We start from the raw sequence: 12022 nt of genomic DNA on the forward strand, positions 1-12022 counted from the left end.
TCATAGTAATCATAGCTTACCTTGACTTTCCTACCTTTACCCTGAAGTAGCATCAAGTGGCATGTCTTTACCACTTCAGAAATTTTCATCACTTGTTGACTGTTGCAAAATGAAATACTTGATACAATTATCAAGACACCATTCATAGTTTTATATAGCTTGTCTTTTTTTTCCTGGATATTTCGTGGAAGCAACTTGTGTCTACGTAACGTGTGTTTCGTTTTCAATCAGAGATCCTTCTTAGTGTACTGTTGCCAGGGCTATGTGGACGGGTTTGCTTCTTTGACCTTTGATCACACACACTTGTCTCTTAGAAGATGCAGCGATACGACTTAATTCAGGTCGAATTTACTAATTCGAGTATATCCACGCTCTTTTGTTTTCAATTCTAATAAGAAAGGGGGACATATTAGTCTTTAGGGGTTTTGGTCAATTTCTTGGCCGTATTTCTGTCAATTTATGTAGGATTTATTACACGGATATTCTTTGCTAATCCCAAACAGAGGTATAAACAATTTAAAAATGGTTATGTTTTGCTCAGTTTTTCAGCGAAGAAAGTATAAGTTTAGGCTTTCGTGAACTATTCATGTGTATTTCAACTAACACTGAATTTGGTATGAAATTACCCTCATGCACTTTTTTTCGAATTTTCTGGTGTTAAAATTGGTCATATTGGAATTACGAGGCGGAGTCATGTTGCATTCGTCCGCGAATGTTGGTTTCTTTAATAAATAATAAAAGCGTTCGAAAATGACCCACTTTCTCGTGGTTCTATATACACTATTATATAAATGTGATTTAAATTTATCTTCATCGTAGCGGTTGAAATCATGTTTTCGCAGAAGCTCGATTAAATCACATTAAGAAAATTAGGTTTTCTCTGAAGGAGTAAGTTACAGTATTACAATGATACTTAGCATATTTTTGAATCCGCTGAAGAGAGGAAATGATTTTATTTGATTTCATATCTTGCAAAACAATCCTCATGGATACTGCAAAATAAAATTATTAATTATTATTTGCTAAAGATGACCCAATTATCTTTATTTGCGTAGATTTCTTGAAGCATGATATACAGAAACACTGTTCTTGTTTCACGTTTATTAAAATAACCAAAACAAACTGCTTAGTCAAACTTCTTATAGAATCGGTAATAAATTTGCTAAAGTGTTGGGTTCGGCAAACTGATGTAACTAAACGCTAAAAAAAAAAATAATTCTCAGTTGACTATATACTGCATAGCCAACTTTAAAAATTTTTCTTAATTACTATCAAAATGTGTTTCTTTCTTAGCTCTAACAATAGTTGAAAGAATAGTGTTAATTATAACAGAGCTGAAAACATTAAAACAAAATAAACTATTTTAGAATCTCCCAGTATAAAAAGTAGTAACCAGAATTTAACTTGCTCCAATGAAAGCTACTATTAAAAATCTAAGGTGGCTAATTGCGTCTAATTGTATTTAGGTCTAACTATAACCAGTTAGATTTGGTTCTGTTTTGTTTTGAATTTCGCGCGAAGCTACTCGTGGGTTATCTGTGCTAGCCGTCCCTAATTTAGCAATGTAAGACTAGAGGGAAGGAAGCTAGTGATCACCATCCACCGCCAACTCTTGGGGTACCGTTTTTACCAGCAACTAGTGGAATTGATCAGAACATTATAACGCCTCCACGGCTGAAAGAGCGAGCATCTTTGGTGTGACGGGGATTCGAACCCGCGATCCTCAGATTACGAGTCAAGTACCTCCTGGCCATGCCGGGCCTGAGTGAGGTTTAAGTGAAAAAGTTTGTGATTTGCGGAAAGCTTGAAATAGAAAAAGTTAATTTATACTACAACACAACAAACATCATCAATTAATCAGTTTATTTTTTTTCATCCTTAGGCCACTGTAGTTTAAATAAAGTATAAGAGGAGTGATACGCATCGGAAAGAGAAATAAAGCTAAAAATACATCTACAAATATGTTGCAAAATATTTATCATAAGGAGTTGAAATACTTTCATTTCGGGTCAGAAGCTCTTACATTAACTTTTCCAATCACATTGTCAACCCAAGCATGCTGCATCTATAAACTATTACTTTTATACCATGACCTTTGATAACAAGCATGCTTAGGTATTTATAATAAAATTAATATTTTAGTATAATTTTCTAAAAAAATTAAAGTATTTCATTTTTTAACAGCATATTCGTAAAACTTAGGAGAAAATATACTAAATCTGCTTACCATCCACAACCGCACTTGCGATTAGATAAACACATACTTCATAAATGTTTAAACGAATGTTGGTTGTAACTTAATGTACATAACCTTAAAAAATATATATACAACTGTACTAGAAATGAAGAGATATGTTTTATGAAACCACATGAAACATATGTTACCCATCCACCAGAAGAAAATGTAATAGATTTGCATCACTCTACATATGTCGACGTATTTTAAAGCGTCATTCTCATGAGCGTAATGTTTCTCAAAATAACATTTATACTATTTCAAAATCACCAGTTTACATATTTAGAAGATTCTCGCCATCCACTGACAACGTTTCTATTTGGTCTGTTATCCAATATTTTATATTTTCTTTTTTTTTATATTTATCTCGACAGATTCACATATACTCTTCAAAACAAGAAACGCAAAAAAGATATTTTTGTTATTTTAAAGAGAAATATATGTAATAACCTTACAAGCTCAGAGTATGTGATGTTACACGTGTTAAGGCACTGATTGTCAGACCAAAATGACAATAAAAGTTGTGCACTTTGAAAACGGAGGAAAACATCGGATTTTTCGCCAAAACGCATGCGTGTCCAATAATTTGTTTGAAAGATCTGCATGTTCTGCAAGTGCAACGTGTGCAAAATCCTTATAAAAGTGACGGGTTCTCGATTTCCATAGCTCAGTGTTCAGCCACCGACACGCAATAAGTTACGCCAAGACTGACTGAAGCACAACGCAAAAACGCCATTGGTCGCTTGGAAGCAGGCGAATCTCGATCAGATGTTGCCAGAGCTGTGAATGTCCACCCAAGCACCCTCACAAGGTAATGGAATCGTCACCAACAACATGGATCAACTCGTGACCGTCCACGATCTGGCAGACCTCGTGTGACCACGCCCGCACAAGATCGCAACATCCGGTTACGTCACCTTCGGGATAGGACCACCACTGCGACGTCTACTGCTTAAATCATACCAGGGATGCGTAGGATTCCCGATCAGATCGTACGCAACCGTCTACGAGATTCTTAGGCCCCATGTGCAACCCATCATGGTGAACGTCAACGACGTTTTTCAACATGACAACGCCCGTCCTCACACAGCCCGACTCACCACTGTCTTCTTGAGACACCACAACATCAACGTTCTTCTCTGGCCCTCCGGTTCACCAGATTTAAACCCCATCGAACATCTTTGGGAGAGTTGGACCGACGTCTGCGACGGCGACAACCTCAACCACAGACTCTACCTCAGCTTGCAGCAGCTTTGCAGGCTGAGTGGACAGCCATTCCACAGGATGTGATTCGTCATCTCATCGCTTCAATGGGCAGGAGATGCCAAGCAGTTATTGATGCTCACGGGGGTCATTCTCGTTATTGACGTTGAGTGACGTTAAACCTCACCTAGTGAGCGTGGACTTCGCCTTTGCAGACTTTGGATGTTCAGCAGTGAATGTGCAAAGTTTCACATATGTCATATAGAACTACCCGGAATAAACTTGTTAACAATTTGTCTCATTTTGCCTTTTGCGTTTCTTTTTTTGAGGAGTATATATTCATACTAATTAAATTTCCAGGTTAAGCTAAAATAACAGTTTCACCCATTGAATTATGTGATTAGCTTCATTAATATGATCTACTAAAGATGAAATAATAATATTATTGTTTTAACATTTCTTTTGTGTTCATTCATTCTTAATTTTAAATTTCTTCTAGTTTATTGCATATAATTTTTTTTCACATTCACATGATATTTTACATATACCAAGTTTTCCGTTAAATCAGTTTTATCTTTAGTTATATTAAGAATTTGGTTAACGTTATTTCTCAAGTTGTATATCAGAAGACTATTTATTTGTTTACTAAAATGTTTCATAACTCGACATGGTAAACCAGGTGTACATGACAGTACTAAACACCCTTTTTCCTTTTTCGAAGAAGTGTTTTTATTTTCTTAGTTTCTTAACAGCTCTGTCAACAATATCAGGACTAAAACCTCTTTCTACTGCTATATGCTTGATTATTAATATAATTCATTATTAATATCATCCTGTATATAACATAATTTTAGTATTCTATCCACATTAAAAGTTAAAAAACAGCAGTTTTCTAGATTTAGTGTGTGTGGTGGAATAATTACAGGTAAAGGTTTTCAATAAATAATAGTTTTCAATTAAAATTTCGTGGTGGTAGGCTATTATAATTTACCTAAATGTACTAACTTACAGTGCATATGTACGTAAGTGATTAACCTATTTAATTGAAATAGTAACGTATGCAAGTATAAGGTATATTTTTTAAACTTCACTAAACCAATAAAAATGGCAATAAGAAGTAGGAAAGAAGGATATTACCAAATGCGACGGTTTAGATTCTAGTATGTATTGCAAAAAAACAAGGTATGTGGGGAATGGATATCATCCCTCAGGAGTCCATCTCAGACAACGTTAAGTTTTTCTTTGTAAACTTCTTTATTTTTATATTAGCACTCACACTACTGATACTACCACCCTGTTAAGTTTAAATGCTTACCTTCTACATCCAGGTTTTGAAAGTGTTTCCTTTCTAGATAAATCGATCGGTTCAACATTTACGATCAGACCATTGAGTTCAAAATGTATTTTGCACTAGAGGTGTATGGTTGGTATCACTTATTGTGATATAGGTTTAATCCACTTATGTTTAAATAGGGATAAACAAGGATCCCTTTGCTTCTTATGGCTTCTTACTAGTTGTGCGTTAGGTACTCTACTGTGCTCACAGCCTTCCATAACACCTCTGTCCTTCATACAGAAAGACTTGTCTTAGGATAATTGAAAAGCGCTTTTTTCTTGTGAATGAGCCCTTGTCTTGTTCATATCTAGGAACTCTAACGTTCACAATTATATGTACCTCACCCGATAAGGATCTATAGGTACATCGATCACCTGCACTTCTGTAATTAGACTAGGAGGTATAAGTATCTCGATCATACGTACTTTAGTGGCTATATCAAGAGTGATATGAAACGGGATTATATTTCATTTTTTTATTTGTTTCCTTTTAAATTTCACGAGGGTTGTATGCTTTAGTCGCCCCTAATTTAACAGTGTAGAGCTAGAGGGAATGTAGCTAGTCATCACCACCCACCGCCAACTCTTTTACAAACGAATAGTAGGATTGACCGTACATTATAACGCCCTCACGGCTGAAAGAGAGAGCATGTTAGGCGTGGCGGGGATTAGAACTCGCGACTCTCAGATTACGAGTCGAACGCCTTAACCACCTGGTCATGCTGGGTCAGAGATTATATTTAATTTAATGACTAGACTAGAAGCTATAAATATCTATATTACGCACGCTTTAGTGACTAAACCAGGTGCTACAGTTACATACTTTAGGGACTAGATCAGGAACTATAAGCACCTCGATTATACGCACTTTAGTGACTAGGTGAAGAGCGATAGGTATCAGGATTACATGTACCTATATCTATAGTTACCGACACTGTACTCACGTCTGTGACAAGAGTATCCTTTATATTAATCTCGACTCCATCCATTTCAGCAACAAGTACGTGTTTGTATTTTCTTATAGCAAAGCCACAGTAAGCTATCTGCTGAGTCCACCGAAAGGAATCGAACCCCTGATTTTAGTGTTGTAAATCCGTAGAGTTACCGCTGTACCAGAGGGAGACTTCAGCGACAAGACCAGCAGCTATACTTATATCAAGTACACGACATTAGCTACGATACCATCAGGTATGTGTGAATTACATCCATTTTAGCAATTTATATTTCATCTGAACTACATCCACTTTGGTGAGTATACAATCGGCTGTATTTGATTCAGCTAAATCCACTTTAACGAAAAGATCAGCAGCTACAGTGATACCATTCATTCGTGCTTCTGTACTAGCAGGTCAAAGTATTTTCTGTATCAACACCTGACTAAACCTTCCACTGTGTTCATCTCAACTAAAATCACTTCAGTGACTATGGGCTCAGCTGTGTTTAACTTATCCACACCTCCTTTAGTAACATATATACTCGTATTATAAAAGTATAAAGTCGCAAAAATAATACGAAATGTTATTTTATTTACCTTGATCGCAAACAGATTCTAATTAACAAATATATATTAAATATCAACTATAAATAGTGAGAAACAATTAGTTATATTTAGTTCAAGTAAACAAAGTAACGTAACTGTACAAGTACACTTCAACATCACACAGTTTTAAAAACAGAGAAATATATATATATATATATATATGTGTGTGTGTGTGTGTGTGTGTGTGTGTGTATATAGATGTGTATATATATATATAGATGTATAGAGAGAAACTATTTTGTAGCAGAAGAAACGTGTAGAAAGGCTGTCATAGAAGAACAATGGTGTAGTAGCAAAGAGGTGTAAACTAACAGTGGCATACGATGTTATAATAAAATAGGATATGTTACATCAGAAGGAAGTTGCAGGGAGGAGACTGTCACCAAATGATTCTGTTGCATAGGAAGAAATATGTAGATAAACTGTCATTAACTATTAATATATGGTGCAGAGGAAGAGAGGTTTAATGATGCTGTCACAAACTAATAATGTTGTAACAACTGAGAAGCGTTAAAAGGCTATCATAAAGTAGCTGTTTGTTAGTAGAAGAAAGTTATAGTGATTATGTTATAGTAAAGTAGCTGTTTGTTAGTAGAAGCAAGTTATAGAGATTATTATAGTAAAGTAGTTGTTTGTTAGTAGAAGAAAGTTATAGAGATTATGTTATAGTAAAGTAGTTGTTTGTTAGTAGAAGAAAGTTATAGAGATTATGTTATAGTAAAGTAGCTGTTTGTTAGTAGAAGAAAGTTACAGAGATTATGTTATAGTAAAGTCGCTGTTTGTTAGTAGAAGAAAGTTATAGTGATTATGTTATAGTAAAGTAGCTGTTTGTTAGTAGAAGAAAGTTATAGAGATTATGTTATAGTAAAGTAGCTGTTTGTTAGTAGAAGCAAGTTATAGAGATTATGTTATAGTAAAGTAGCTGTTTGTTAGTAGAAGCAAGTTATAGAGATTATGTTATAGTAAAGTAGTTGTTTGTTAGTAGAAGAAAGTTACAGAGATTATGTTATAGTAAAGTAGTTGTTTGTTAGTAGAAGAAAGTTACAGAGATTATGTTATAGTAAAGTAGTTGTTTGTTAGTAGAAGAAAGTTACAGAGATTATGTTATAGTAAAGTAGTTGTTTGTTAGTAGAAGAAAGTTATAGAGATTATGTTATAGTAAAGTAGTTGTTTGTTAGTAGAAGAAAGTTATAGAGATTATGTTATAGTAAAGTAGCTGTTTGTTAGTAGAAGAAAGTTATAGAGATTATGTTATAGTAAAGTAGCTGTTTGCTAGTAGAAGAAAGTTATAGAGATTATGTTATAGTAAAGTAGCTGTTTGCTAGTAGAAGAAAGTTATAGAGATTATGTTATAGTAAAGTAGCTGTTTATTAGTAGAAGCAAGTTATAGAGATTATGTTATAGTAAAGTAGCTGTTTATTAGTAGAAGAAAGTTATAGAGATTATGTTATAGTAAAGTCGCTGTTTGTTAGTAGAAGAAAGTTATAGAGATTATGTTATAGTAAAGTCGCTGTTTGCTAGTAGAAGAAAGTTATAGAGATTATGTTATAGTAAAGTAGCTGTTTGCTAGTAGAAGAAAGTTATAGTGATTATGTTATGTTAAAGTAGCTGTTTGTTAGTAGAAGAAAGTTATAGAGATTATGTTATAGTAAAGTAGTTGTTTGTTAGAAGAAGAAAGTTATAGAGATTATGTTATAGTAAAGTAGTTGTTTGTTAGTACAAGAAAGTTACAGAGATTGTTATAGTAAAGTAGTTGTTTGTTGAAGAAAGTTACAGAGATTATGTTATAGTAAAGTCGCTGTTTGTTAGTAGAAGAAAGTTACAGAGATTATGTTATAGTAAAGTAGCTGTTTGTTAGTAGAAGCAAGTTATAGAGATTATGTTATAGTAAAGTAGCTGTTTGTTAGTAGAAGCAAGTTATAGAGATTATGTTATAGTAAAGTAGTTGTTTGTTAGTAGAAGAAAGTTACAGAGATTATGTTATAGTAAAGTAGTTGTTTGTTAGTAGAAAGAAAGTTACAGAGATATGTTATAGTAAAGTAGTTGTTTGTTAGTAGAAGAAAGTTACAGAGATTATGTTATAGTAAAGTAGTTGTTTGTTAGTAGAAGAAAGTTATAGAGATTATGTTATAGTAAAGTAGTTGTTTGTTAGTAGAAGAAAGTTATAGAGATTATGTTATAGTAAAGTAGCTGTTTGTTAGTAGAAGAAAGTTATAGAGATTATGTTATAGTAAAGTAGCTGTTTGCTAGTAGAAGAAAGTTATAGAGATTATGTTATAGTAAAGTAGCTGTTTGCTAGTAGAAGAAAGTTATAGAGATTATGTTATAGTAAAGTAGCTGTTTATTAGTAGAAGCAAGTTATAGAGATTATGTTATAGTAAAGTAGCTGTTTATTAGTAGAAGAAAGTTATAGAGATTATGTTATAGTAAAGTCGCTGTTTGTTAGTAGAAGAAAGTTATAGAGATTATGTTATAGTAAAGTCGCTGTTTGCTAGTAGAAGAAAGTTATAGAGATTATGTTATAGTAAAGTAGCTGTTTGCTAGTAGAAGAAAGTTATAGTGATTATGTTATGTTAAAGTAGCTGTTTGTTAGTAGAAGAAAGTTATAGAGATTATGTTATAGTAAAGTAGTTGTTTGTTAGTACAAGAAAGTTATAGAGATTATGTTATAGTAAAGTAGTTGTTTGTTAGTACAAGAAAGTTACAGAGATTGTTATAGTAAAGTAGTTGTTTGTTGAAGAAAGTTGTAGAGATTATGTTATAGTAAAGTAGTTGTTTGTTAGTAGAAGAAAGTTATAGAGATTATGTTATAGTAAAGTAGTTGTTTGTTAGTACAAGAAAGTTACAGAGATTATGTTATAGTAAAGTAGTTGTTTGTTAGTACAAAAAAGTTATAGAGATTATGTTATAGTAAAGTAGCTGTTTGTTAATAGAAGAAAGCTATGGAGATTATGTTACAGTAAAGTAGATATTTGTTAGTAGAAAGTTCAAACACGCAAAACGTACAATAAGTCCTACAGAAAAAGCTGGAGATACATAAGCACCCAAGGGCTCCTCTCAGGTAAACTCAGCACACTACAGGTTTAACGTTGGTTTAATTTCATTTTTCAGATTCAGCATTGGCTTGAGACTTACAACTGTTATCGTAAGGTACATACACATAAAAATACGTTTTTCTTATGTAGTTTAATACATTATAAAAGAAGGATTCTAAAGCTTCGCTACATTGTTATATTTTACGTTGTCATGTCCCATCATCCTCTGTCTGATGACAGTATCTCGACTATAGCCCTGCAGTATAGTTTTCGTTACAAAAGCTCTGTCGTAAGGCTAGTTGAAGAACATCACCACCTCTTTACTAACTTTCGACAAGTTTATTGTACAAAGACGACGATTTTCTAGCATCAATTTCAATAGTCCGAACGCACAGGAATCCAAGAAGCTGCGTTCTGTGACGTAACCTGTAGGTCTCAGTATGAAAAGATGAATTTTGATTTCATTCTTCACTTGTATTAGGTATGTGACAATATAAGAAACTTGATTTATTTTGCTTTTCCAGAAAGAGATTTTTATTGGTTATTTAGCGAATTAGAGCACGTGGCAAGCTTTAGCTACTGACTTTTGTGTTTGTGGATTTTGTCCTATTAAAAGACATTACATTTGGCTTACCACGGCTAGGATAATTGTTGTGGGTTTCTTTCTCAATACTAATGATTTCCCAAGTTAATCCACATTCCTTTAATTTATAATCCCAGTTATTTTAAATTCTAAATTCCAAATCTGAACACATCAATATGCTCTCAGTGTACGAATCTTTTGTGTCGAAAAGGATTGTTACAACCATTCACAAAAGCAATCAATTATCAGTGGTTATCTAAGTAGTAAAAATAATGTCACAATTGTAGTTCTGATACATCCCGTTTCATTATAACTTTCCATAGGCTCTGTTTTTCTTGTAGCTTGCTCATTTCCAAATCAAATTCGCTTTAATATAACGTATTCAATCTTATATTAAGACGCACAAATGTATAGTAGATTAAATTACTAAAGATAAGCACCTCTAAGTATTTTATCTCAAGTATAAAATAATTATTTTAAGCGCTAACATTTTCTAGTCTCGAGTTGTTTTAGCAAAGGTATAAGTTGGAAAATACTTAAGTGTTAAGTTATGATGAAAACAGAAACATAAATGTATAGCAGTTGTGAAAACGTAATATTCCAATGCAAGATATTTGCTTTTACTTCGTTATTATTCCAAGGCCGCTGCCAATTTATACCGAAACAGAACAACAACATTTCTGTAAATAAAAGACGCGCGAATTGATTCAAATTATTTCCTATATTGACTTAGTAACAGCTAAGTTTATTTTACTTATTTTTACACGTGACTTTATTCAAAGCAAGATAAAGCTTTGTTTTGTTGAAGTATTTGTTTTATGCAAGTATACTTTTAAAATCACGAATAAACCTAAAACCTCAGGTTTAAGTCAACGTAAATGTTCAACTCAAGTGAATAATGTCCAAAGTTTATTCTTCGCTGAGATATAAAACTTCGAAAGCTACAGTTTTGTATGCTTATAGGTATTACTCATAACGAACGTAGGATCATTTAGTTGTAAGAACTGACACTCATATGTAACTAATAATAACGTTGATGAAAGTACAGTTGTGCAAAATCTCGATGTATGAAAGAAAAGTTATGAAGATTGTTTGTTTTTTTAATTTCGCGCAAAGCTACTCGAGGGCTATCTGTGCTAGTCGTCCCTAATTTAGTAGTGTAAGACTAGAGGGAAGGCAGCTAGTCATCACCAACCACCGCTAACTGTTGAACTACTCCTTTATCAACGACTAGTGGATTGACTGTCACATTATAACGCCTCTACAGCTGAAAGGGCTAAAATGTTTGGTGGGACGAGAACTTTCACCATACAGTAATGTCAGGCCCAAAAGCGCTCGGGTAATAGGATTTTTTTATCGATTTAAAATATCGGCAAATATCTTAACAATAATTATTTCTTTTTTACGCTGGTACTTTATTTGTGTGTTGTAAAGCAAAGAAACATGGTGGTTATCTGTTAGTTTAACTGTAGGAATCGAAACCCAGATAGTGTTGTATGTCCGTGGACTTACTGCTGTCTTACTGGTGCACCACGGTTAGTGTAGTTTTATTGATAAATCAAAAGCTTCTTCAATCAAAAACTTGTATATCATAAAATATATGATATACACTTTAATGGCGTTTTAAAATTATTAATAAATTAACTATTACACCTGGTGGATCTCTCTTTTTAGACCTCTCTTGCAAAGAAGGTGTCTGGTTATAGGTTAGTTTATCACATGTAATAAATTAATAATTCCATCTGGTAGATATCTCTTTCTAGATTGTTCTTGATAAAAGAAATGCCAGATTATAGGTTCATTTACTACAGGTAATAAACTGATAATTGAACACTTTACTTCATCTTTCAATTTTTCTTGCTATTATAGTTTCGTGAGCTGCATATGTTCTTGAGAAATAATTTACAAGATGAGTCGTTAAGAATGTTTGTGGAATTTTGGGTTTGTACTGAAATGAGAAACACATCAGGCAATGCATCTAGAAACTATAACTTGTTTAACTGTGCCTTTATCATCATCAACTGTCAACAGTCTGTGAGTTTCAATACCATATTAAACCACTCAAAATCGGTTCTTACTTAGGTAAAATA

Source organism: Tachypleus tridentatus, chromosome 8, assembly GCF_004210375.1.
Source record: "Tachypleus tridentatus isolate NWPU-2018 chromosome 8, ASM421037v1, whole genome shotgun sequence".
NCBI lineage: Eukaryota > Metazoa > Arthropoda > Merostomata > Xiphosura > Limulidae > Tachypleus > Tachypleus tridentatus.